At 48.2% G+C, this 26138-nt stretch overlaps 1 long non-coding RNA gene across 1 annotated transcript; it reads left to right on the top strand.

The window, feature by feature from the left end:
* Window positions 1-17234: 17234 nt before the first annotated feature.
* LOC135295068 (uncharacterized) lies at window positions 17235-23621 on the top strand. The gene is made up of 3 exons (XR_010357135.1): window positions 17235-17362; window positions 22388-22533; window positions 22689-23621. It is a non-coding gene; the product is annotated as an uncharacterized LOC135295068 (long non-coding RNA).
* Window positions 23622-26138: the final 2517 nt, after the last annotated feature.

The raw sequence follows: 26138 nt of genomic DNA, 5'->3' as shown, positions 1-26138 counted from the left end.
GCCCTCTGGGCAAATGAAGCTGGGCATGCAAGGCAGCGGCCAAGAGGCTGCACCCCTGCTTACAGGAGGCTCAAGCCGCTGCCTGCACTGCAAAGTGCCCGGGACTCCAGAGCGCTGGCCCCGACTTACAGGGCGGCTCTGGCCCCCAAGGCCTGTGGAGGCTCCTTGTCTCCAGTTCCGGGGCGCTCCCCACTAACGGGGCGGGCGCCCCAGGCAGGCTGCCAGCTGAAGGGAGCACAGAGGCTCCCAGACCCGCAGCCTGCTTACAGGCCGGTCCACACCCAGGGAGCCACAGAGCTCGGCCTTTCCCCAAGGCAACAGGAACCGGACTCTAGAGTCAGGCAGTGGAGCCCACGGCCTAAAGCCGAGGGGCCCCAGGGGCCGCGAGCCCAGCCCCGAGGACGGGGAGGGCACACGCCCGGCCCCATGACTCCTGGCCCCACGCCTCCGAAAGGCCGGGGCCAGGGATACCCGCCTGGTTACAGGGGGTCCCTCCAACCGCCCGCCGAGGCCAGGGGACGCACACAACCCCACTTACGGGGCCGCCCCCTGCTGCCCGGCACCCCCCAACAAGCACTACGGAGCACGGGCTCCGGCCTGCGCCCCACTTAGGGACAGGCCGGAGCCCGGCCGCAGCGCGGCACGGCAACACAGCCGTCTGCAGGAGCCCCGGGAGCCTCCTCAACAAGGCCCGCCAGGGATGTGGTGCCAGCCCACAGCAAAGGCAAAGGCGGGACCACCGTGCCCTGCGGCACAGCACTTCTTCTGCCTGCCCCCTGGCAAGGGCCCGGGAGCGCTGGTTCCTGTCACCTGGCTAAAGGAGCCTCCCCAGCCCTGCTTACAGGGACCTGGGAGGGGCTGCTCCTGGGGACAAAGGGCGCCGCAAGGTCCTGACACGAGCCCCGAGTACAGGGCTCGCACGCTGGCAGCTCACCAGCACGACCCGCAGCGTGGGCGCACGCCCAGGCCCTGGCTACAGGCGGGTCACGCTGCCCACGCTGCCGCTAAGCGGCTTGGTGCCGTCCTCAGAAAGCAGGGGCAAGGCCGGACGCTTTCTCCACCCGTGCATTTTGGGCACCCGCCGCTGGCTGCACAGAGCTCCTCTTTCCCTCCTGGGAAGTCTAAGCTACACTGCTCTATTTCTAAAGGGGGGGGCTAAAGCACAAGCACACTTCCTCACTCACACCAACACAGGGGAGGGGAAGACAGGGGAGGGGAAGACAGTCCCAGAAGAGGGAGCAAGTTCTGTGCAGCCAGCCTCCTCTAGGGAGCCATTCCTAATGCAGAGCGGGAGAGGAAAGCATCAGACCTGCCCGTGCACTGAGAGGAGGCCACAGGGGCTGAGGCGCTTCAGGCCTGGGACAAGGTTTGTGACACGCCCCGAGTACAGGGGGTCACGCTGGCCAGGGGCCAGCAGCAGGCAGAAAGCTGCCGGGGCTGGGGAAAAGCCCTGCCCTGCTTACAGGGGGGCTGGGCTGGGGGCCGGGAGAGCTCTGTTTCCCCCCCTCAGGTGCGGAGACAGGGGCTCTCACCCTCCTTACAGGGTTGCCCCTCTCTCCGGGCAGCCAAAGGAGCGCAAAGGCAAAAGGCCAAGTGCAGCAAAGACCCAGCCCTGCAGGCAGGGAGGTCGCCCAGCGCAAAGCCGGCCGCGGCACCCTGAAGGTGCCCTGGCGCGGAGAAGCCCTTTGCCCAGAGGGCCCTTCGTGCTCCTCTGCAGCTCCATGCCCGCTCTTGACTCGCCGTTCCACACTTGATCTCGAAGACGCTGCCGCTCTTGCCTCGTCGTCCCACGGCTTCTGCCAATGCACGACGACACACTCAGGCCTGAGAAACTCCAGATCCTGTGCCTGAAGGGAACCGCCACCCAACCGCCCCGTAGCCTGAGCCTTGACCCAGTCAGTGTGAAATACCAGTAGTTGGTTTTCCGAGATATTTATTTTTGTCTTGCTGTGTGTAATAATCCCTCCCTAGTTTCAGACACCTTTCTTTTTTCTCTCATAAATAAGTAAGGGACATTTTTTCGCATGCTAGTGTTATATTAGGTTTCATTGAATTGTTTTTTTTTGTTAGGGTTGACATAATCATTGGTCTTTGAATACAATGCATTGTTCTACACTAGTTTTTAGTGCATCTTTGTGGTGTCGTAAATGTTTTTGATTAACTTACTTTAGTAAAATTTTTATCTAATAATTTATATAGGTTTATTTGAGTATATGTGGTTTGTAATCCTGTATTTTGAAGAAGAAAATTCAATAAAGATTCAGTTACATCTATAAAGTGTTACACATAAATGTGGAGAAATTTTGATGCTGTGATTGTATTACCCTCAGTCAGCTTGCTCTCTGAGGAGTTTAATAGGCAAGGGGGTCATTTTTGAATGTCACGACTCATCAGGAAGGCTTTTCTATGAGACTTTTGTCCACAGTCCTTGACAATACCATTCTAAAAAATCCGAGTTTTTCACATAGAAATGTCACCTCTTTCCCTTTTAAATTGTCCCAGATTGTCTGTCAAAGAAGCTGCCTCCTGCTGAGTTACAACCGACTCTCCCTCAAATGTGATCATCTTTCCTCTCTTAGTTATCCCAAATTCACCCATCCAGAAAGTGCTTATTTGTTTTATTTTAGTTACCTCATGTTTTCTGACAAGAAAGTGACTTTCCCCCCCCTCAAAAGAGGGCATCTGATTTTCTGTCCAAAAAGTCCCCTACCTGTGTCCTATATGTCACTTAAGATTTTACCCCAAAAATCTTTTTTCTCTCCTCCATGCACTTCTTCAGATTTTCCTTCTAAAATATCTCTTACGGATTAACACAGATTTTGCTCCTCAAAAGTTCTTTACCATACAGACTGCTTTAGATTTTACTTTCATTCATTCCATTGCAGAGGAACTGAGATTTCACATCAAAAGTGTTCCTTCTGGCCCTTTAAAAGGACCTCAGGCTTTATCAGAAAATTTTGTGTGCCCTACCTGCCCAAAATACTTCAGATTCGTTCCTAAAACAATTTTCTTCCCTAGAGATCCCCTGTGAAATTCCCGCGAAAAATGTCTGCTCTCCAACCTCCATAGCTTACCACAGCTTTTGTTCTCACACAATTCAATTTTACCCAAAAATGTTCAATCCTTGCCGCACAGGTGAAGCTAGGAAATTCAAGCATTGCTGGCCTCTGCAGTTCTGGCTGCCCCTATGAATTACCACGGCAAAAATACCTAAAACCAAGTTCACCCCAGATCAACAAAGAAGCACCAACCATTGTCTGAAGACAGAGGTAAACACTGCAATCTTAAAGAAGACAACAGAAGTCTTCATCAAAAGACCACCACTAGGCAAAGTATCACACAGAAGAAACTGACGCAAAAGCAAAATTAACAAACTCTCACAGAACCAGGACACAGCTTCATACAAATATGAGAATGCGAAGACTACTTTCTAACTGTGACTTTACAATTGAGAAGTCACAGTTACAAAGTATCCTTTTCAAATTACAATTGACAACAAAACAACATTGAGTGAGGTTTGGCAGAGACATCCACCTCACTCCCAGCTCTGAATACACAAACACCTGCTCTGCAGCCACCTGACCACAGAGTTTTGGTTTCCAGCCCAGCTCTGGGCTTCACATCTCCCTCCCCTCAGTGACACCCACATCCCCTCAGCATCACCTGGAGAGCCACCTCTCCCTCAGAGTCCATTGCCGACCGTTCGGATCACCTCAGAATTTATTTCCAAAATATTCCTTCAGTGCTTTGCAGATAACCTTGGATTTTACCCCCAAAAATTGTTCCTTCTGGCCATTAAAAATGACCTCAGGTTTTGTCACAAAATATTCTCTGCAAAAATCTCCCGAAATTAACTCAGATACATTTCTCCAATACCAATTTTCTCTTGTACAGAAAAGGTTTTCCTTCCAAAAATTTCCACCACATGATCACCACAGTTTTTGGTCCCACACTCCTCAATTTTACACCAAAATGTTCATTTTGTGCTCTCCAGGGGATGCCCGGCAATTGCAGCACTCCTCCCCCATGACGATCTTTTTCTCCCCTCAGACTTACCTCATCTCTTCCTCCCGCCAACCGAAACACCGTGCAGACCAGGGAGAACTGTCCATTCCTCCTCTGCCTCGGGCCAGGGGCTGCCCAAGGGTGCCTCCCGGCCCACACGTGGAACCCCGGCTGCCGCCTCGCCAAGAGCGGCGGAGAGAGCGGCTTCGAGTTCCCGCCCTCGGCGTGAGGGGAGCTGGGGCTGAGGGCGCCCCCTGCTGGACAGGGCAGCCTCGAGTTCCCGCCCTCAGCGTGAGGGGATGAGGGCGCCCCCTGCTGGACAGGGCAGCCTCGAGTTCCCGCCCTCAGCGTGAGGGGATGAGGGCGCCCCCTGGTGGACAGGGCAGCCTCGAGTTCCCGCCCTCAGCGTGAGGGGAGCTGGGGCTGAGGGCGCCCCCTGCTGGACAGGGCAGCCTCGAGTTCCCGCCCTCAGCGTGAGGGGATGAGGGCGCCCCCTGGTGCACAGGGCAGCCTCGAGTTCCCGCCCTCAGCGTGAGGGGGTGAGGGCGCCCCCTGCTGGACAGGACAGGCTCAAGTTCCCGCCCTCAGCATGAGGGGACCTGGGGGCCAGGGCGCCCCCTGCTGGACAGGGCAGCCTCGAGTTCCCGCCCTCAGCGTGAGGGGATGAGGGCGCCCCCTGGTGGACAGGGCAGCCTCGAGTTCCCGCCCTCAGCGTGAGGGGAGCTGGGGCTGAGGGCGCCCCCTGCTGGACAGGGCAGCCTCGAGTTCCCGCCCTCAGCGTGAGGGGATGAGGGCGCCCCCTGCTGGACAGGGCAGCCTCGAGTTCCCGCCCTCAGCGTGAGGGGATGAGGGCGCCCCCTGGTGGACAGGGCAGCCTCGAGTTCCCGCCCTCAGCGTGAGGGGAGCTGGGGCTGAGGGCGCCCCCTGCTGGACAGGGCAGCCTCGAGTTCCCGCCCTCAGCGTGAGGGGATGAGGGCGCCCCCTGGTGCACAGGGCAGCCTCGAGTTCCCGCCCTCAGCGTGAGGGGGTGAGGGCGCCCCCTGCTGGACAGGACAGGCTCAAGTTCCCGCCCTCAGCATGAGGGGACCTGGGGGCCAGGGCGCCCCCTGCTGGACAGGGCAGCCTCGAGTTCCCGCCCTCAGCGTGAGGGGATGAGGGCGCCCCCTGGTGGACAGGGCAGCCTCGAGTTCCCGCCCTCAGCGTGAGGGGAGCTGGGGCTGAGGGCGCCCCCTGCTGGACAGGGCAGCCTCGAGTTCCCGCCCTCAGCGTGAGGGGATGAGGGCGCCCCCTGCTGGACAGGGCAGCCTCGAGTTCCCGCCCTCAGCGTGAGGGGATGAGGGCGCCCCCTGCTGGACAGGACAGGCTCAAGTTCCCGCCCTCAGCATGAGGGGACCTGGGGGCCAGGGCGCCCCCTGCTGGACAGGGCAGCCTCGAGTTCCCGCCCTCAGCGTGAGGGGATGAGGGCGCCCCCTGCTGGACAGGGCAGCCTCGAGTTCCCGCCCTCAGCGTGAGGGGAGCTGGGGGGGTGAGGGCGCCCCCTGGCGGGCACCCCGCCCTGCGGGGCCATCAGCAGCACAGCAGCACCCACCCGCCTGCAGGGACACGCACGTCTCCTCAGTGGCACGCACGGCATCTGCCACCGCCTCAGGTACATGCAGGGCACCCCGCATGCCTCTCTCACGGCTTCCACAGCCACAACCGAGGCACCTGCCTCCCCCTCCAATCACCTTCGTGTCCCCTGAGCAACATGCAGGGCGCTCACCGCTCCCTCAGTGCCCGCCTGCCCTCTCAGCAGCACGCGGGGCATTTACCAGCCCTTCAGCCACCCTCACGCCCCCTCAGAGGAGCACGGGGCACCTGCCTCCCCTCCAATGACACTCTCATACTCCCCCTCAGGGGAACACAAGTGGCATCTGAATCCTTAGTGCTAAATAACAAAAAACCACACATTCTATTATATCAAGTCATTGTAACAAGACTGTAACAAGTAAGATTATACCAATGTGTGCAGGTGAAACAAGCAATACAGCAAAGCCAGTGAGGTAGCAAGCACCACCATGAGCAAAATACAAATTTTAATGGAACTTACAGACTGCAAAAATTCCTAAAAACAAGTTAGCCTGAGATCAACAAAGAATCATCAGCCATTGTCTGAAGACAGAGGTAAACACTGCAAGCTTAAGGAAGACAACAGAAGTCTTCATCAAAAGACCACCACTAGGCAAAGTATCACACAGAAGAAACTGACGCAAAAGCAAAGTTAACAAACTCTCACAGAACCAGGACACAGCTTCACACAAATATGAGAATGCGAAGACTACTTTGTAACTGTGACTTTACAATTGAGAAGTCACAGTTACAAAGTATCCTTTGCAAATTACAATTGACAACAAAACAACATTGAGTGAGGTTTGGCAGAGACATCCACCTCACTCCCAGCTCTGAATACACAAACACCTGCTCTGCAGCCACCTGACCACAGAGTTTTGGTTTCCAGCCCAGCTCTGGGCTTCACATCTCCCTCCCCTCAGGGACACTCACGGCCCCTCACGAGAACTCGGGCAATCGGCCACTCCTTCAGTCACCAGTGATTCCCTCAGTGACACATGGGACACCTGCCACTAGCCCCGTGACAAATGTCCCCTCAGTGACACTCACATTCCCTCAGTGACACCCACATCCCCTCAGCATCACCTGGAGAGCCACCTCTCCCTCAGAGTCCATTGCCGACCGTTCGGATTACCTCAGAATTTATTTCCAAAATATTCCTTCAGTGCTTTGCAGACTACCTGGGATTTTACCCCCAAAAAATGTTCCTCCTGGCCATTAAAAACGACCACAGATTTTTTGTTGAAAAATTTCTCTGCCCATCTTCCCAAAATTACCTCAGACTTTTCCCCAAAACCAATTTTCTTTCAGAGAGAAAAGTTTTTCCTTCCAAAAATTTCCACCACATGATCACCATAGTTTTTGGTCCCACACTCCTCAATTTTACACCAAAATGTTCATTTTGTGCTCTCCAGGGGATGCCAGGCAATTGCAGCACTCCTCCCCCATGACGCTCTTTTTCTCCCCTCAGACTTACCTCATCTCTTCCTCCCGCCAACCGAAACACCGTGCAGACCAGGGAGAACTGTCCATTCCTCCTCTGCCTCGGGCCAGGGGCTGCCTGAGGGCGCCTCCCGGCCCACACGTGGAACCCCGGCTGCCGCCTCGCCAAGAGCGGCGGAGAGAGCGGCTTCGAGTTCCCGCCCTCGGCGTGAGGGGAGCTGGGGGGTGAGGGCGCCCCCTGCTGGACAGGGCAGCCTCGAGTTCCCGCCCTCAGCGTGAGGGGAGCTGGGGGGGTGAGGGCGCCCCCTGGCGGGCACCGCGCCCTGCGGGGCCATCAGCAGCACAGCGGCACCCACCCGCCTGCAGGGACACGCACGCCACCTCAGTGGCATGCACGGCATCTGCCACTGCCTCAGTTACATGCAGGGCACCCCGCATGCCTCTCGCACGGCTTCCACAGCCACAACCGAGGCACCTGCCTCCCCCTCCAATCACCTTCGTGTCCCCTGAGCAACATGCAGGGCGCTCACCGCTCCCTCAGTGCCCGCCTGCCCTCTCAGCAGCACGCGGGGCATTTACCAGCTCTTCAGCCACCCTCACGCCCCCTCAGAGGAGCACGGGGCACCTGCCTCCCCTCCAATGACACTCTCATACTCCCCCTCAGGGGAACACAAGTGGCATCTGAATCCTTAGTGCTAAATAACAAAAAACCACACATTCTATTATATCAAGTCATTGTAACAAGACTGTAACAAGTAAGATTGCACCAATATGTGCAGGTGAAACAAGCAAGACAGCAAAGCCAGTGAGGTAGCAAACACCACCATGAGCAAAATAGCAAATTTTAATGGAACTTGCAGACTGCAAAAATTCCTAAAAACAAGTTCGCCTGAGAAAAACCAAGAAGCACCAGCCATTGTCTGAAGACAGAGGTAAACACTGCAAGCTTAAGGAAGACAACAGAAGTCTTCATCAAAAGACCACCACTAGGCAAAGTATCACACAGAAGAAACTGACGCAAAAGCAAAGTTAACAAACTCTCACAGAACCAGGACACAGCTTCACACAAATATGAGAATGCGAAGACTACTTTGTAACTGTGACTTTACAATTGAGAAGGAAACTGACGACAAAACAGCATTGAGTGAGGTTTGGCAGAGACAGCCACCTCACTCCCAGCTCTGAATACACAAACACCTGCTCTGCAGCCACCTGACCACAGAGTTTTGGTTTCCAGCCCAGCTCTGGGCTTCACGTCTCCCTCCCCTCAGGGACACTCACGGCCCCTCACGAGAACTCGGGCAATCGGCCACTCCTTCAGTCACCAGTGATTCCCTCAGTGACACATGGGACACCTGCCACTAGCCCCGTGACAAATGTCCCCTCAGTGACACTCACATTCCCTCAGTGACACCCACATCCCCTCAGCATCACCTGGAGAGCCACCTCTCCCTCAGAGTCCATTGCCGACCGTTCGGATTACCTCAGAATTTATTTCCAAAATATTCCTTCAGTGCTTTGCAAACTACCTTGGATTTTACCCCCAAAAAATATTCCTTCTGTCCATTAAAAATGACCATAGATTTTTTGTTGAAAAATTTCTCTGCCCATCTTCCCAAAATTACCTCAGACTTTTCCCCAAAACCAATTTTTTTTCAGAGAGAAAAGGTTTTCCTTCCAAAAATTACACCACATGATCACCACAGTTTTTGGTCCCACACTCCTCAATTTTACACCAAAATGTTCATTTTGTGCTCTCCAGGGGATGCCAGGCAATTGCAGCACTCCTCCCCCATGACGCTCTTTTTCTTCCCTCAGACTTACCTCATCTCTTCCTCCCGCCAACCGAAACACCGTGCAGACCAGGGAGAACTGTCCATTCCTCCTCTGCCTCGGGCCAGGGGCTGCCCGAGGGCGCCTCCCGGCCCGCACATGGAACCCCGGCCGCCGCCTCGCCAAGAGCGGCGGAGAGAGCGGCTTCGAGTTCCCGCCCTCGGCGTGAGGGGACCTCGGGGTGAGGGCGCCCCCTGCTGGACAGGGCAGCCTCGTGTTCCCGCCCTCGGCGTGAGGGGACCTGGGGGCCAGGGCGCCCCCTGCTGGACAGAGCAGCCTCGAGTTCCCGCCCTCAGCGTGAGGGGATGAGGGCGCCCCCTGCTGGACAGGGCAGCCTCGTGTTCCCGCCCTCAGCGTGAGGGGACAGGGGGGTGAGGGCGCCCCCTGGTGGACATGGCAGCCTCGAGTTCCCGCCCTCAGCGTGAGGGGGTGAGGGCGCCCCCTGCTGGACAGGGCAGCCTCGAGTTCCCGCCCTCAGCGTGAGGGGAGCTGGGGGGTGAGGGCGCCCCCTGCTGGACAGGGCAGCCTCGAGTTCCCACCCTCAGCGTGAGGGGATGAGTGCGCCCCCTGGTGGACAGGGCAGCCTCGTGTTCCCGCCCTCAGCGTGAGGGGACAGGGGGGTGAGGGCGCCCCCTGGTGGACATGGCAGCCTCGAGTTCCCTCCCTCAGCGTGAGGGGATGAGGGCGCCCCCTGCTGGACAGGGCAGCCTCGAGTTCCCGCCCTCAGCGTGAGGGGATCAGGGCGCCCCCTGGTGGACAGGGCAGCCTCGTGTTCCCGCCCTCAGCGTGAGGGGATGAGGGCGCCCCCTGCTGGACAGGGCAGCCTCGAGTTCCCGCCCTCAGCGTGAGGGGAGCTGGGGGGGTGAGGGCGCCCCCTGGCAGGCACCGCGCCCTGCGGGGCCATCAGCAGCACAGCAGCACCCACCCGCCCGCAGGGACACGCACGCCACCTCAGTGGCACGCATGGCATCTGCCACTGCCTCAGTTACATGCAGGGCACCCCGCATGCCTCTCGCACGGCTTCCACAGCCACAACCGAGGCACCTGCCTCCCCCTCCAATCACCTTCGTGTCCCCTGAGCAACATGCAGGGCGCTCACCGCTCCCTCAGTGCCCGCCTGCCCTCTCAGCAGCACGCGGGGCATTTACCAGCCCTTCAGCGACCCTCACGGCCCCTCAGAGGAGCACGGGGCACCTGCCTCCCCTCCAATCAGACTCTCATATTCCCCCTCAGGGAAACACAAACTGGCATCTGAATCCTAAGCTTTAATAACAAAAAACTACACATTCTATTATATCAAGTCATTATAACAAGATTGCAACAAGTAAGATCGCACCAATGTGTGCAGGTGAAACAACCAAGACAGCAAAGCCAGTTAGGTAGCAAGCACCGCCAGGAGCAAAATACAAATTTTAATGGAACTTGCAGACTGCAAAAATTCCTAAAAACAAGTTAGCCTGAGATCAACAAAGAATCATCAGCCATTGTCTGAAGACAGATGTAAACACTGCAAGCTTAAGGAAGACAACAGAAGTCTTCATCAAAAGACCACCACGAGACATAGGATCACACAGAAGAAACTGACGCAAAAGCAAAATTAACAAACTCTCACAGAACCATGACACAACTTCACACAAATATGAGAATGCAAAGTATACTTTGTGACTTTACAATTGAGAAGGAAACTGACGACAAAACAATGTTAAGTGAGGTCTGCCAGAGACATCCACCTCACTCCCAGCTCTGAATACACAAACACCTGCTCTGCAGCCACCTGACCACAGAGTTTTGGTTTCCAGCCCAGCTCTGGGCTTCACGTCTCCCTCCCCTCAGGGACACTCACAGCCCCTCAGGAGAACTCGGGCAATCGGCCATTCCTTCAGTCACCAGTGATTCCCTCAGTGACACATGGGACACCTGCCACTAGCCCAGTGACAAATGTCCCCTCAGTGACACTCACATTCCCTCAGTGACACCCACATCCCCTCAGCATCACCTGGAGAGCCACCTCTCCCTCAGTTTCCATTGCCGACCGTTCGGATTACCTCAGAATTTATTTCCAAAATATTCCTTCAGTGCTTTGCAAACTACCTTGGATTTTACCCCCAAAAAATGTTCCTTCTGGCCATTAAAAACGACCATAGATTTTTTGTTGAAAAATTTCTCTGCCCAGCTTCCCAAAATTACCTCAGACTTTTCCCCAAAACCAATTTTCTCTCAGAGGGAAAAGGTTTTCCTTCCAAAAATTACACCACATGATCACCACAGTTTTTGGTCCCACACTCCTCAATTTTACACCAAAATGTTCATTTTGTGCTCTCCAGGGGATGCCAGGCAATTGCAGCACTCCTCCCCCATGACGCTCTTTTTCTTCCCTCAGACTTACCTCATCTCTTCCTCCCGCCAACCGAAACACCGTGCAGACCAGGGAGAACCGTCCATTCCTCCTCTGCCTCGGGCCAGGGGCTGCCTGAGGGCGCCTCCCGGCCCGCACATGGAACCCCGGCCGCCGCCTCGCCAAGAGCGGCGGAGAGAGCGGCTTCGAGTTCCCGCCCTCGGCGTGAGGGGAGCTGGGGCTGAGGGCGCCCCCTGCTGGACAGGGCAGCCTCGAGTTCCCGCCCTCAGCGTGAGGGGATGAGGGCGCCCCCTGGTGGACAGGGCAGCCTCGAGTTCCCGCCCTCAGCGTGAGGGGATGAGGGCGCCCCCTGCTGGACAGGGCAGCCTCGAGTTCCCGCCCTCAGCGTGAGGGGACCTCGGGGTGAGGGCGCCCCCTGGTGGACATGGCAGCCTCGAGTTCCCGCCCTCAGCGTGAGGGGAGCTGGGGGGTGAGGGCGCCCCCTGCTGGACAGGGCAGCCTCGTGTTCCCGCCCTCGGCGTGAGGGGACCTGGGGGCCAGGGCGCCCCCTGCTGGACAGAGCAGCCTCGAGTTCCCGCCCTCAGCGTGAGGGGATGAGGGCGCCCCCTGGTGGACAGGGCAGCCTCGAGTTCCCGCCCTCAGCGTGAAGGGATGAGGGCGCCCCCTGCTGTACAGGACAGGCTCGAGTTCCCGCCCTCAGCGTGAGGGGACCTCGGGGTGAGGGCGCCCCCTGGTGGACATGGCAGCCTCGAGTTCCCGCCCTCAGCGTGAGGGGAGCTGGGGGGTGAGGGCGCCCCCTGCTGGACAGGGCAGCCTCGTGTTCCCGCCCTCGGCGTGAGGGGACCTGGGGGCCAGGGCGCCCCCTGCTGGACAGAGCAGCCTCGAGTTCCCGCCCTCAGCGTGAGGGGATGAGGGCGCCCCCTGCTGGACAGGGCAGCCTCGTGTTCCCGCCCTCAGCATGAGGGGAGCTGGGGGGTGAGGGCGCCCCCTGGCGGGCACCGCGCCCTGCGGGGCCATCAGCAGCGCAGCGGCACCCACCCGCCCGCAGGGACATGCACGCCACCTCATCATCACTAGGGTCACCCACCTCTCCCTCAGTGTTCGTACTGGTCCTTATCAGTTACCTCAGATTTTTCTTCCAGAATGTTCTATTCCATTGAGATCACCTCACATTTTCCCTTTGTACCTCCTCATCTACATCTATATATTACCTCTGATTTAAGCCCCAAAATGCCACCTAGTGATTACCTTGGATTTTTTCTCCAAAATATCATTTTTCCCCTTACTGAGTTCTGTCAGATTTTGCCTCAGAATTGTTCCTTATTTGTCCCGTACAAATTACCTCAGGTTTTTCCTTCTAAAATATTCATTTAGTCTCCTGCATGTTGTGTGAGGTTTCACCTTTAAAATTTTCTTTCTGGCCTTCAAAAATTACCTGAGGTTTTTTATCACAAAATTTTCTCTGTCTATCCTTCCCACATTACCTGAGAGTTTTCCTGCCTTTTCCCAAAAGCAACTATTCCCCCTATAGTTCCCCTCAGATTTTCCCACCAAAAATATCAACTATATGTCCTGCATTGATTCCCACCATCCTTTGGAAATAAAACTCCTGAACTTTATCTCCAAAATGTTGATTCCCTGTCCTACAAATGATGCCAGGAAACCCCATTCTTCCCCCTGAAGTTCTGGCTGTCCCCTCTGAGGTACATCAGCATTTCCTCTCACAGTCCTGTAATAGTGCAGGCCATTCCATTTTTTACCATAAATGCCCTGTTCTTGGTTTTCCAATTGTCCACAACCTTTTCTCCCCAGTGTGACATTTCTTATAGTTCTTTCATTCCCACCCCCCAGGTTAACAATCCCTGTTTCACAAATCCATTTCAGCTGTGCATCACAGTTTTACTTTTCCTCCTACCACCTGTCTTCCTCATTATCCTCTCCTATTTTTTCCTCTTAGCAATCAATTAACCTTATTCCAGCTTGCTCTGTGATTCCCTATGAACATCCCCACAGACACCCAAAGATTTACTTTCCCCTTCATGAAAATAAAGCATCCCTGGATGCTTTCTGCACAAACTCAGTTTGGGAACAGGTGAGCCCAGAACTATAACCACAGTGTTCTGCCATTCCAGGACTGAAGAAGTTAGGAAGTCAACATCTTCAGGACATTTAATGACTAAATTCATTACAAATCCACTACAAATGTGCAAATTTTTTTTTGTTTGGGTTTTTTTTGTGTGTGGTGTGTGGTTTTGTTTTTTTGGGTTTTTATTATCTACTTTGTTATTTCATAGCTTTTAGATGAGAAATTTCAAGAAATGGAAGGTATTTATGTGAGATAAGTAGATAAAACTAACACTGAATTAATTTGAATGTCCCAGAGAAATCCATAGGTTTCAAATTTCAAAGTTGATTGCAGACAATGCACTGTTCATCAGAAGCACTAGGGGCATTTATTGAAATCAGAATGTATTTTGAAATTGTTTTAATAAAACAGTGTAAAATTAAAGCCAAAGCATAAGACATCAATAGGAGTAACAGTGTGTTGTTACTCATTGTTAGTATGTAGGCATGGCCACACATTTTCTATGGACAGTAAATTCATCGAAAACTTCATATTTTAATGAATTCAGGTTACACTGAGAAGCATTTTAAGTCCTATTACGGACAATATTTTTTCAAGGGAGGATTCCATTATAAAATATCAAAATACGTAAGAATTGCAAAAGGAAATGTTCCTTTAGGTTTCATAGTTTTGGACTTTTGTTTTACAAATTATCAACTCTTTAAGGAAAAAAAAAAAAAGAGAACCCCAAGAAGTATCATGTACAATAGGCTGACAAGTAGTGTTAAGACTGAAAATATGTTGGGGACTTTTTTGGCTTCTGTTTTTAGCCCTTTTAGATGAAGGACCAAAACATTATTATTCCAGTTGAACACAAAGTTTTATTTTCCAGTTCAGTAAATAGTCAGAAACATCCATTTCCCTGCTTTGTGCTTGGGAGGAATCAACACATGAGAGGAAGGTAGGGAGAAACTGAAGGTGATGCCATGGATGAAATAAGTGAAGCAGAGGGAGACAAAGAGCCTTATCAAAGGTGACAAACCAGATGACAAATGTGAATGTTTTTGAACTCTCTGCTGACATCAGGATAACTCATAATCATTTCCTTTCAGACCTTTCTGATAATTTTGCTCTTTCATTAATTCCTTTTTACTGAGGTAATAGGGAATCACTTTGTTTGATGATTTTTTAAAGATCCAAGAAGGCTAAATATCCAATGAGGCAATTTTATTTCACAAATAATATTGCATTCACTAGTGTAATTGAATTGTAGTGTTTTCTGCAGTAGTCCATGTCCCCAGCAATGGGGTATGCAACATCCTAATTCAGAGGCAATTTTGGCAAAATGAATTTGTCCTTTCCCAGAGCTAAGGATCAGTCAGTGGAAAATCATCAGATGATTTATTTTGAGAGAATATTTAATAACCCAAAGAGAGAAGAACCCTGATCACGGACTTCCTCTGGAGTAAAATTCCCCATGCTCAGGGTTTTGCAATAGTTGATATCCTCCTTTGATTGTAGGTGCAGCCTCAGGGAAGGAAATTATTCTCAAATTGTCTTCCTCCTTATGAAAAGCTTCCCTTCTTCATGACGAGATGCAGACTCCGAACCAAGGTGTCAAGGATGTCTTCTGCTTAAAAGGCAGAACTCTCTGATGCAGCATCAGAAAAGTCTTGCAAATAACTTAATCAGCTGTTCTTTTACCTGCATTACTTAAAACTAATTAAACATGTAACATAAAAGTGGCCTTTATTTTGCTGGCATTCAGGAGATGTTTTAGGGCAAAGCAAATTATCTGCTTAGTCCAGTTTACAGCAGGTTACTGCAGCAGGCACTGACTCAAACCCTGACAAAGTGCACTGCCCCATACCATCCCAAAACAAGCACTGAGAGGTCCCACAAAACCCCTTCCATTTCTATTTCTGTGCATCCCAATGGTTTAGAGAGAAATTAGTATGTGCTTTCCCCTCAGTGTTAGGGCCCTCTATTCATTTGCAAAATGAAAAGCTCTCTAAGCTTTTAATGTAGGTCAGACTCAGCTCTTCACGGCGTATTCAACCAAGATGCAGCTATTAAGCTTCCCTTTAAAACATTCTCATTTCCCAAGCCAAGAGCCCTGGCTCAGCACTGTAATTATAAACTGCAAGTTCCAAAATTAGCAAGTGGTAAAGGTGAAAAAGGATGGAAGCACAACACACCCATGATTCATTATTTGTTGAGTGAGGTCCAACACTGGATGGGAAAACTAACAAGCACTTTGTGCTTTGAGCTGACTCAACAAAATAAAAATTTTCATTGGATGCACAGCGAGCAGAGCTCCCACTCCAAAGGCAAAGATGCTCCTCTTGCATCAGTGTGGAACTCCCGTGGCTTCAGCAGATGAGGGACTTCTGCCAGATCCCTGCAGGGAGAGAGATTGAAAGTGCAGGCATCAGGTGTTTAGGCAACTCAAGTGTCTGGCAGAGACCAAAGCAACAATTTCACAAAAACAATACAACTTCTGTATGTTGGAAACTGAAATATTGTAGTATTTTTTCACTTAAGACAGCAGCTTTTTCATGGCAGAAGGGTTCAGGCAAAATATTACAATATATCCTGGGGAAAACTGATGGATGTGATGGAGGCCTTTTCCTAATCCACAAGTGAGATTTCCTAATCTGAAGGCCTTTCTTCTCCCACAGTAAACAGGCATTGTTAAAACAACAGGGGAAATACATTAATTTCATGTTTTCCTTTCTTGCTGCTTAACTGCATTCCTTTGCTTTTATGATGAACAATAATTCCCCCTCACACACACCCCCTGCTTCAGCCAGTGAGTTTCCACATTACTATCGTAGGGCTTGAGTGTTATTTAGCATGGAAATAGCATCAGATTACCCAGCTTAAAATAATATTTTGCCAGGGTTCAGTAATTGTAGTCAAAGGATGCTTTATTTGTATTTCAGGTAGCAAAGTACTAATTTTTCCTCTTTATACTTGAGGGGAATTTTAAAACCCTGGGTTCAGAACAAGCTAAGTCTTTGTGTTCCTTGGGAGATCTGAAGTGTGTTTAAAAAAAAAAAAACAACAAAAAACCCACAACAACCCAACATTAAAAATCTTCAAGGGTCCAAGTCATACCTGTTCTGTCAGAGCTGGGGCTCAGCACAGAGAGCAGGAGGCAGCCCATAAAGGAGCCATTGTGTGGGGAGCAGCAGGACACAATCCTGCATTTATGGAGGATTGACTGTTCTCTCCGTTTTTTAATCAAGCTTTGTCTCAGAGCACCACGGTCAAATATCCCAGCGGCACCTTTGCCTTTCAAGTGCATCCTTCACTTGATTGTCAACATAATCCACCCTTCTGTAAAGACACTCCAGGCTTTGTTTTATTAATGAGATCACCTTCTTTCCTCTCCACTCACCACCCTCACTGCCTTGACCTGAGCTGCTTTTTCAAGCCACCAGACTGGCTTCTAGTGCCATCTATTATAATACATTTCCTTTTTCTCAGCATAAGAACAATGACTAAATAGAGCTACGTTTTTTAAAAGTTTAACTTTTGTGTCCTTCCAAATTATCAGTTTCTGGAGGCATCCTGGAACTTAAAAAAAAAGAAAAAGGGAGGTGTAATTGCTGTTTTGCTTCTCTCTAAGCATTCTTTTTCATAAGCAAATTTGGGAGGAAAAAAACGTGATGAGAAAGACCTGCCTTCCACAGGTGCTGAGTGTTAACGTGCTCATTACCACAACTTTTTAAACTGGATTCTTTGAAGCTGATTTTCAATCTCTCTGCAGCAAATATTCTGTGATATATATTGTTTGATCATGGTACCCAGCAACTACGGGGATGCTTTTGAAACCACCAGTTTTCATAAAGAACTAACAGTCCCCGCTCAGTTAATGCAGTTCTGCTTATTCTGTCTTGAACTACAGACAGAAAAAACAAAATTTCAGCAAAATTTTAGAGGGTTGTGCCATGGTTTGGGAATAGTATTCTCCAATTTAATTCTTCGAGTTAAACCACTCCCTCTTCCCCATGGTAGGATGGAGAGAAGAACTGGAGGAACAAAAGGTAAAACTCTCAGCATTTTGTCTTCAGCTTTGAACTTAAATTATGTTAAACATGTTGCTTTTAGTTTCAGCATCAAGAAACCTTAATTAAAAGAACAATTTAAATTATATTGTGAAGATACAAAATAGCTATGTGTAATTTCTTAACACGCCTGGGTTTAATTGATATTTTTCATGAAGTTTGCAATGGAAGCATGAAATAATTCCAAAGAGTTCCTCTGCAGTGTGTTTATCATGGGCCAGCCTCCCTTTCTCATAAACAGACTGTGCCTGGAAACTGGAATTACTCACTTAACACAGCTTTGTTTAAAAGCTTTCCCTTGGCACCCCCATCCCCCCTGAACCTTCCAGCAGGGAGAACGTTCAAGGATGTTTTGGCCCCATTTCACTCAAGAATATGCCTAATTTCATCATAGTCAGCAAAATACTTAGGCACATGCTGTGCTTTATCTTTTATTTTCTTTTTAAAGTGGCCTCTTTAACTTTGTTAGCCCTTAATTCCCTTTTCAGAAAGTAGAGGGATTTGCAAGTGGTTTTATATCCCTTAGAGTTCTGTTAAAACAGTAATAAGGTTTTTATTTGTGTGACTCAATCCTAAAAGTGAAAAAAAAAACCCCAACCAAATCAAACAGCATAAATACACTATTTTTTTTCCTGAGGAGAAAGATTTGCAGGAGATAACAACTTTTTCTAGAGCAGCTGGCATAGTGGGACTACAAAAAAACATGGACAAGCTTTCCAGCCTACAAACACTTCTTCAGTTCCAAAACCAGAGTCCTGAAAAGCACAAGGAGTTTTTCAGTTGAGTCTTACTGAGTCAGGCATCGAGACAGATCCTGCAATATCTCAGGAGCCCCAGGGTGTTCCCTGGACCTGGAGGTTTTGTGTGAAGTCCTTCTCTCCCATTACTGGAGCAGGTTCTGCAGTTCTTTTTATTTTCTTTTTTTCCCCTTTCCCCTTTCTCTTTTACTAGAAATACAGCTCTTATGCCTTCCCTTGAACATTTTATAATAATTTTACAAAGCTGTGCTTTGGGCTTCATTCCTCTTTGCTCCCCTTGAAAAAATGAGTCATAAATGGGAAATACAAGCACCTGGTTTCCCAGAGAGAACACAAATTTTAGGTAGCTGCTGCTAATTTCACATGTCCTAAAGTGCAACCCTTAACAGATTCAGCTAAAGTAAATCAAGGTGCAAACAGACAGTAGGAAATGGCCTTGTTTTGACAGGAACAGGAATGACCTGAAGTGTGTTTGTTCCTGAATAAAGCAAAGGCAGGTATTGATTGAGTCCAGCTCACTGGGATGATTCAAATTAAGCACCAGATTTAGGTCTTGCTGCTCAGATCTGTCACAGAAACTTTTCTGAGAGCTTGCATGCAAAGCTGCTTGTATCACTTTCAAGTGTGCACTCAGGGCAGCTTTTCTGCTGACACAGCTCAGAAATAGTTCAAAGACACAAATAAAAGATGTCAAAATTGTGTTTGAAAGACACAAATAGAAGCTGTCAATTGTTTGTTTGTTTGTTTCCAAGAGGGCAAACGGGGACAATAAAAGCCTGGGATAAGAGTTGGAGAGAGGAGTTGGGAGAAAAAGGCAATGAGAGGAAAGTTCAGAAGAAAAGAAATTTGTAACCCTAAAGGAGATATTCTTCAGAGCTGAAATAGATGCAGGACTCCTAAAACTCAGCAGGCCTTTACTGCCTGTATACATTTATCAAACCCAGTGAGAAATGGCACAGCTCATTTCCCTCAAGCTCTGGCCTTGCATCTCTGCTGAGCAGTAAAGAAAAAACACCAGAGATTCCTACTCCCAGTCTGGAGCTGCTAAATAATTAGAACATCCTTAGCCAGCATGCCCTCAAGAAGCTTATCAAAAGTCATAGAAAGAACCTGTCTTATATTTCTGACTGTAAAGATGTTTATTTAAATAGATACCATCATTCAGGATTTTTTTTTCCAATGGGGGTGAGAAACATAATCAAGCACACTATAAATGGCATATTCTTTTTACATACACTTGCAGTTGTTCCATGATCTGCTGTTCAAAATTCTCCAAATTTCAAAAAGGCTACAGGCTCTAGATCTTGAAGACCAGCCTCTGTAAGAAAGTTTTGAAACATTAAATATTTTCAAATATATTATCTACTTTTTCCACTTACATTTTTGCATTCATAGACTACAAATATCAAGGAAGTCTTGCAACTTTTCCCTGTTTCTGCCAAAGTTTCTGTGTGTGGGTCTGACACCTAAAATTAGGTGAAGGAAAGAAGATGCAATCTCTTTTCCCTCCTTGTCAGGAAGTTTCCCTTCTCAGGAAAGTAAGAGCTATTTTCGTTCTAGAAATGATTGACTTATCCCCTTCAAGTGGCAAGTATCAACTGGAAACAATTACCTTTGCAAAGAGGAAGTTTTTAATTTTAGGATGAGTGAGCACCATCTGTAATTCTGTGCCTTCAGGCTGCCTTAGCTAAAAAGTTCAATAAGTTAAAGCCAGGAAAAGGGAAGAGGGGGAAAAAAAAACCAAACCAAGACAAAAAAACCCCAAAACTGTAATTATTTCCAGCGAAACGAGTATTTTAGCCCTTTGTTTGCACACAGATATGCTTGTGGAATGGTTGTAAGTTGTGCTCTTTTTTTTAGCGTTTGCTGAGTTTGTTTGAAGTGTCAGTGCTACAGCATTGTGAGGATGAAGTCCAGATGTCATCATCTTGAAGTCCAGGGCAGATGATGCATGATCCTCAACACTGTTTATAAACAGAGGGCAAACACAGAGCCAGCACAACAGCCTTGCATACTAGAAACATTTAAAAAAAATACAACAGATATTGCTTCATTCAGAAGAGAGTTCTAGAAATTCCATTTAAAAAATATCATTTTACATAATAAAAAAATCCCCAAATATTCACACAGAAATACTTGCCCCTCACACAAAGGAAATGTTTCTTTTTTGATCTTCATACAAAGCATTTCAGCAACTGGCAAACTGCAAAACCTATCACTTCAGTTAGAACAAACAACTGAAAATGGGCTCTTATCTGAATCTTATCCTAACTCCAGAATATAAACATATCGTTGGTCTGCAAAGAGGGCCTGGCAATATCACAGAGATGGTTTTCAATCCCACTGTTTAGGAGAGGACTGGAATTACCATTTTCATACACAAAGCATGGTTTTGAAGTGTTTTAACCCTTCACATTGCCAGAGTTAAAACAAGTTTTATCTTCTTTTTAAATAGATGCAAAGAAATTAGCTGAATTGTATGCACTAAGGCTAAGGGGTTTGTTAATATTTTATATTATTGTGTTATACCTTACAATTGCCAATCTTATTCAGTCCTTATTTACACCTTAGAATTGCTGATTTTATTCAGCCATCAGTTAATTTTTTCCCCATCTATTGTTTGCTTGCATTTTCTAAGAACTTTTAAAATTTCTGGATGTCTTATAAACCCCGTTCACCCTCTACTTTCTCCAAATGCAATTCTTAGCTAAGGAACAGCATAAAATTGGTTGACATCAAGATTTTGATGCTAGATCCAAGCATTCTTTATCTGATCATGCATGAAATTCAGTGGGTTTGGATTTTTTTGTTGGGTTTTTTTGGGTTTTGGGTGTTTTTAGTTTGTTGTGGTGTTGTTCCTGTTGAACTGATCATATTATCTCACTCCCAAGGGTTTTTTAGCACAGCCACGAAGTAGAGTTCCCAGCCCTCAGACATTCAAGGGTGGGGAAGGTGAAACAAGAGGCAAATACAGAAGTGATGTGACCCAAGGGCTGCACATCCACGTTCTTTCCTGGGGAAGGGGAAGACCTTGATCCACAATTAGGTACAGAGACCTTGTAACTTGGCAAAGAAAACAAGGCCAGAAAAGATAAAGAGATAGGCGGGATTTCTCTGTTCCTTTTGTTTGCATGCCACAGTGGGGCCTGATATATTCCATTTTCTGCCACTCTTCCCTGTTCTTTGTCTCATCCTCATCTCATTACCCTTGAACTTAATGGTGTTCATCCCATAACAGCAGTGCCTCTAAAGGAACACCTCTGCACATCAGGACACGATTTGCTCTTTTGCTGATGGTGAAAACCCCTTAAGAGAAGCAGAAGAAGCTTCCTAAAACAAATATGGAAAGATTAATGTGCCTGAATGAAAGGAAACATTCTGAAATTTTCAGAAGCTTACTTCACATTTTAATCAGCTTGGGGTGTACAGTAGTTTACTGGTCATTGAAATCATGCAAGAAAGACATAAAAATATTTTTTTTAAGTTATATCCTGCTTGTTTTCAGTAAGAGCTGCTTTCTAAACTTCCAAGTAAGCTGTGAAAGAGTATGATATTACCATCTGGATAATGCCTTGGGATTCAGCTCTTTAACTCCCTGTGTCTCCACAGCAGCTCTCCCAAAAGCCCAGCAATGCCTCTTGGGTCCTTCCCAAAGGCCCCTTCCCCTGTTCCCAGGAGTGGTTGGGGTGGTACAGAATAAACTCCTGGTCCTGGCCATGAGCCCTTGTGCCTATTGTAAAAATTAAACCTCTCCTGGCTGGAACCAGGACTCCCTGTTTTATAATTTTGCATTGTCACACCACCCCAAGACGGGTTTGGGACAGTCCTTCCAGGTTCTCTGCCTCCCTCTGAGCCACTTTGTCACTGTGCCTTTCCTCATCCATGAAAAGGGGGGATAACAAATTGGAAAAATGTATTGGGCTAAGATTAGGACAGAGAGATTACCAGTTACCATCACAGGCAAAACAGCCTGGGAAAAATTAAATTTATTGCCAAATAAAATTCATTTGGACAGAGAGAAATCAAGACAAATTGAAATAGCAGCTTCTACCCACTGCATACCCGCAGCTCCTTCAGGGATGTTCAGCTGCTGCACCAGGGTCTTCAGGCAGCTGAGGCAAAGCTTTCACTGTATGAAAGCAGTGCTTGAGCTCAGCAGTGTTTTAATGCTTTTATCAGAAGCATCTGAGAACAAATTGCAACACGAACACAACCCTGTTAACACCACTCTTCTCACCTCCCAAAGTGCAGGGAGAACAACAAAACCAGGGAACTTTCACTGGTTTAAAGACTCTCAGCATGCCTGGTTCACATGAATTCCTTTTTAAGAACCGAGTACCAGCTGAGAGAGAAGATCTGACACTTCAGTCTGACCCAGCATTAAGCTCTTACGTAAGTTTTCATTTCTGTTTACACTATTTTCCTCTCCTCCTCCTCTGCATCACTCATCCATATCGTCCTGCAATTCAGTTTGGTTTCAAGTTATGTAAAATGTTTTTATCACTCACTGCCATGAGCTACCATCTGAGTGTGCAATCCTGTTCCAGGCCACAGAGTCCCCGGAGAACACAAACTCTCCAGGAGAAATGGGATTTCTTTGATGTCACTGCACCGGGAGGAGGAAAGTGGCCAAGGCATCCTTTGAAACCATCCCATTCAACCAGGATGCTTCATTTCCAAGTGTCCTATTTGCAGCCAACTCACAAGGACATGAGGCACTTCTGAAGTCCTGGGTATTTTCTTTTTAAGTACACCACATTTATTCAAACCAGACAAAGGTTTTTTTCTTATTGGTAAGTGCTGAAACAATTAGAAAACTTGCTACATTTAAGGATGCAATTAACACTCAGCAGACAATCCAAATTCCATGGAAATTTTAGTAGGAATAAGGACATTAATAATCCTCTCACAGAATTCTAAAATCAGTGAATTTATTGCATGCCCTGAGTAGCTAAGATACCAGGAAGCACAAGTTACAACACAAACATTAACTGAGAGTAAAGATGAAGACGTTAGACTGAAAGTTCAAAAATCTGTTCTCTATGTTTTTCTTTTTAAAGGATTAATTTGACAAGATCAGCTTTAACACAACAATCTTAAAGACAGCGTTACAGATCATGAACTCCAGAATCTCCTCACAGAAGTTAGTCAGGGGATTTTATTCAGGAACAGAAAACATCTATTCAACACCTCCATTTACCTGTTGCTAAAGTACAACCTCCTCCCCAGTGTGACAGCACAAAAAGCAGGAAAGGACCTGGCTCTGAGTGAGCCCTGCTCAGCAATAACAAAAACATTTCTATACCATCAACGCTGTGCTCAGCACAAATCCAAAATGCAGCCCTACACCAGCCACTGGGAAGAAAATTACCTCAGCCAAAACAAGCACACATGCAAAAAAGCTTCAGAAGATGAATAATACATGTACATAAACAGATGCATATATATATATATATATACACACACACATATATCTGGGATTTGTTGGCTTTTTAAAATGTTTTAACCTTAAAAAAGGCTTTCTGTTGTTTTGTTTTTTGTTTTGTTTTTTTTTTTTTTTGCATATGACAAAGGCTTGAAAAGGCTGGTCTGATTCATGCCTCCTAAGAAAGAGCTGTTGATATGATGAGGTCTGAGTGCCTCCTGGAGAGCTGGCAGAGGTGCAGAGATCCAGCCAGGGATGCAGTGAGCTGTGCTGCTCCAGCCCTGCTGTCCTGGCAGAGGATGCTCTCCTGCCCATTGTCCTGCTGGGAAGGAGCTGCTGCTCTCCCAGTTCGTGCTGGCCTCCCAGCTGGACACCACCTCCAACCCAGCCTGGCCAAACCAAGTGAGATCCAGCCTCCCAACACGTTTTACAAAGTCAAAACTGAGGAAGAGACCAAGTTTCCGCATTTCAACCTGGGCAGTACACAGCTATTTCAGTAAAGCCTGGGCTCATTTGTGATGCAAATCCTCCACTTTGTGCTTTCAGTTGCACCCTTTAGAGTGGAGGGGAATCAGCCTTTAGCAAAGGAGAGTAGGGGTCAGAAATAACTTCAGTAGGCACAGTGAGAGCTACCTGGAGTAACAACTTCAAGAGAAATTAACTGTACAATTACAGGAGAGAAGAAATCCCTAAATTGGGAGGTGTTGACTCTCTCCAAGGCAGAGACACCTTGCAGAGAGACCCAGACAAATGAGAGGGCTGGGAATCACCAACTGTGATTTTAGGAAACGTTTCTTCCCTGACAGGGTGGTTGAGCACTGGGACAGGCTCCCCAGGAAATGGTCACAGCACCAGTGGGACAGAGCTCAAGAAGTGTTTGGACACTGCATCCCAGGGATGCACATGGTGGGATTGTTGGGGTGTCTGTACAGGGCCAGGAACTGGATTCAACGATCCTTATGGGTTTCTTCCCACTCAGTATATTCTATGTTTCTATAATTCCATGATTCTCAGTTTTGGGAGCAGCCTCCTTGAAACTGAACCAGGAGGATTTCTTGTTGCTGTATGGAGTTCTGCATCATGAGATTGTTGTTACTGAGTGTTTACATATTTGCCTATCCAAAACAGAGGGCACTGCCCTTGGCACTGCCCAGAGTTTGCCCTGATACTCTTTGCCTGGAGCAGGATGTACGTGCACACCTCTTGCAGAGAGCCCACGTGCCCAGGAGCAGCTCCCACCTGGCACAAAAGCAGAATGTTTAATCTGGGATCTTGCTTCACCCACCAACTTGCCATATTGACAGGAATTATCTTGTTAGAGGGCCAGGCAACAAAACCATAAATCTTGTCTTGCAGAGAGAACTCCATTCCTGAGCAAGGCTGTGTGACCTCTCTTTGTGCCATGAAGGATCCCATGTTTGGGCAAAACATCTGCTTGGAATGGCTGCCTGCATGTCAGAGTCCTTTCCCCACCCTATTTCTTGAGCATTTTGACAGGCTATTATTTTTTCTCTCATCCCATAGGATTTTATGGTGGGAAGGGGTTGGCAGGGGTGGGGGGAAGAGGTGGTTGTATGATTTTGTTTGAAATCTCAGAGCAGCTTTAATACTGATGAATTTAACAAGAAAACTGTATGACAGCAAATATAACACAACATTTTTTCCCCCCATGTTATATAAGTAACATAATACACATTTCTAACCTGCTAATCCATGTCTGACTGCCATTCCCAGGTCTGAACAAGCAGAACACAGAACTGTGGAATTCCAAAGTGCCTGATGTTTACGAACAACCTGCATATGGCCTTTTGCACTCTAATTTTTCACAAGAAAAGGCATTTTCTTCTCAGCTGATAAAGATGTTTCTGCAAACACTGAACTATTTGCCCATCTTTTAATCCAGTAAAACCCAGTAGCAGGTAATTACCTTGTTGTTGTGTATGCACATCAGCTACTATAAATTATAATATTTATAAACACTCAATGTTTTGCTTTACTCTCTCAAATTGGAGTGATGAAAAACCAATGATCACTGCACACACAAGTAGATCACCTAATAAGTCTGGAAATAGCAGGAAATTTATGACTTCAGTTTCTCCTGTGCTTTTTGTGTTTTTACTCCCATTTAAAAACTCTCTGTTTTCAATAGTTACCACTCACCTCATATTTGCCATTGCAGATGAGAGGAAACTACAATTCCATCATCATCCATTAGCCAAACTGCCTTTCTCCCTTGCAATGATTCTTAACACATTGTTCAGAAAGAAAAAACTACCAAAGATATTCTCTAAAGCATGGTTCAACGTTGAAAAAATACCACTTTTTAAAATATTAACATTATTAAAGCATGGCTGAGCGAGGTCTGGTTTCCCAGGCAAGCTCCAATTTTGCACCACCTCATTTAAATCCACACAGGCCAAGAGATGCCAGTGGGAAAGAGACCAAGCACAAGAGTGGGACTTTATGAATTCTGATCTGTGATTGAAGCTGTTATTTCACTTAAGTTTTCAAAATACTTGGTCACAATGCATAAAACAAATCTGGCATTTAAAGTGCAGAGCCTTCCACGTTG

Source organism: Passer domesticus, chromosome 2 (assembly GCF_036417665.1).
Source record: "Passer domesticus isolate bPasDom1 chromosome 2, bPasDom1.hap1, whole genome shotgun sequence".
Classification (NCBI taxonomy): domain Eukaryota; kingdom Metazoa; phylum Chordata; class Aves; order Passeriformes; family Passeridae; genus Passer; species Passer domesticus.
This window is presented reverse-complemented; position numbering and strand designations above follow the sequence as displayed.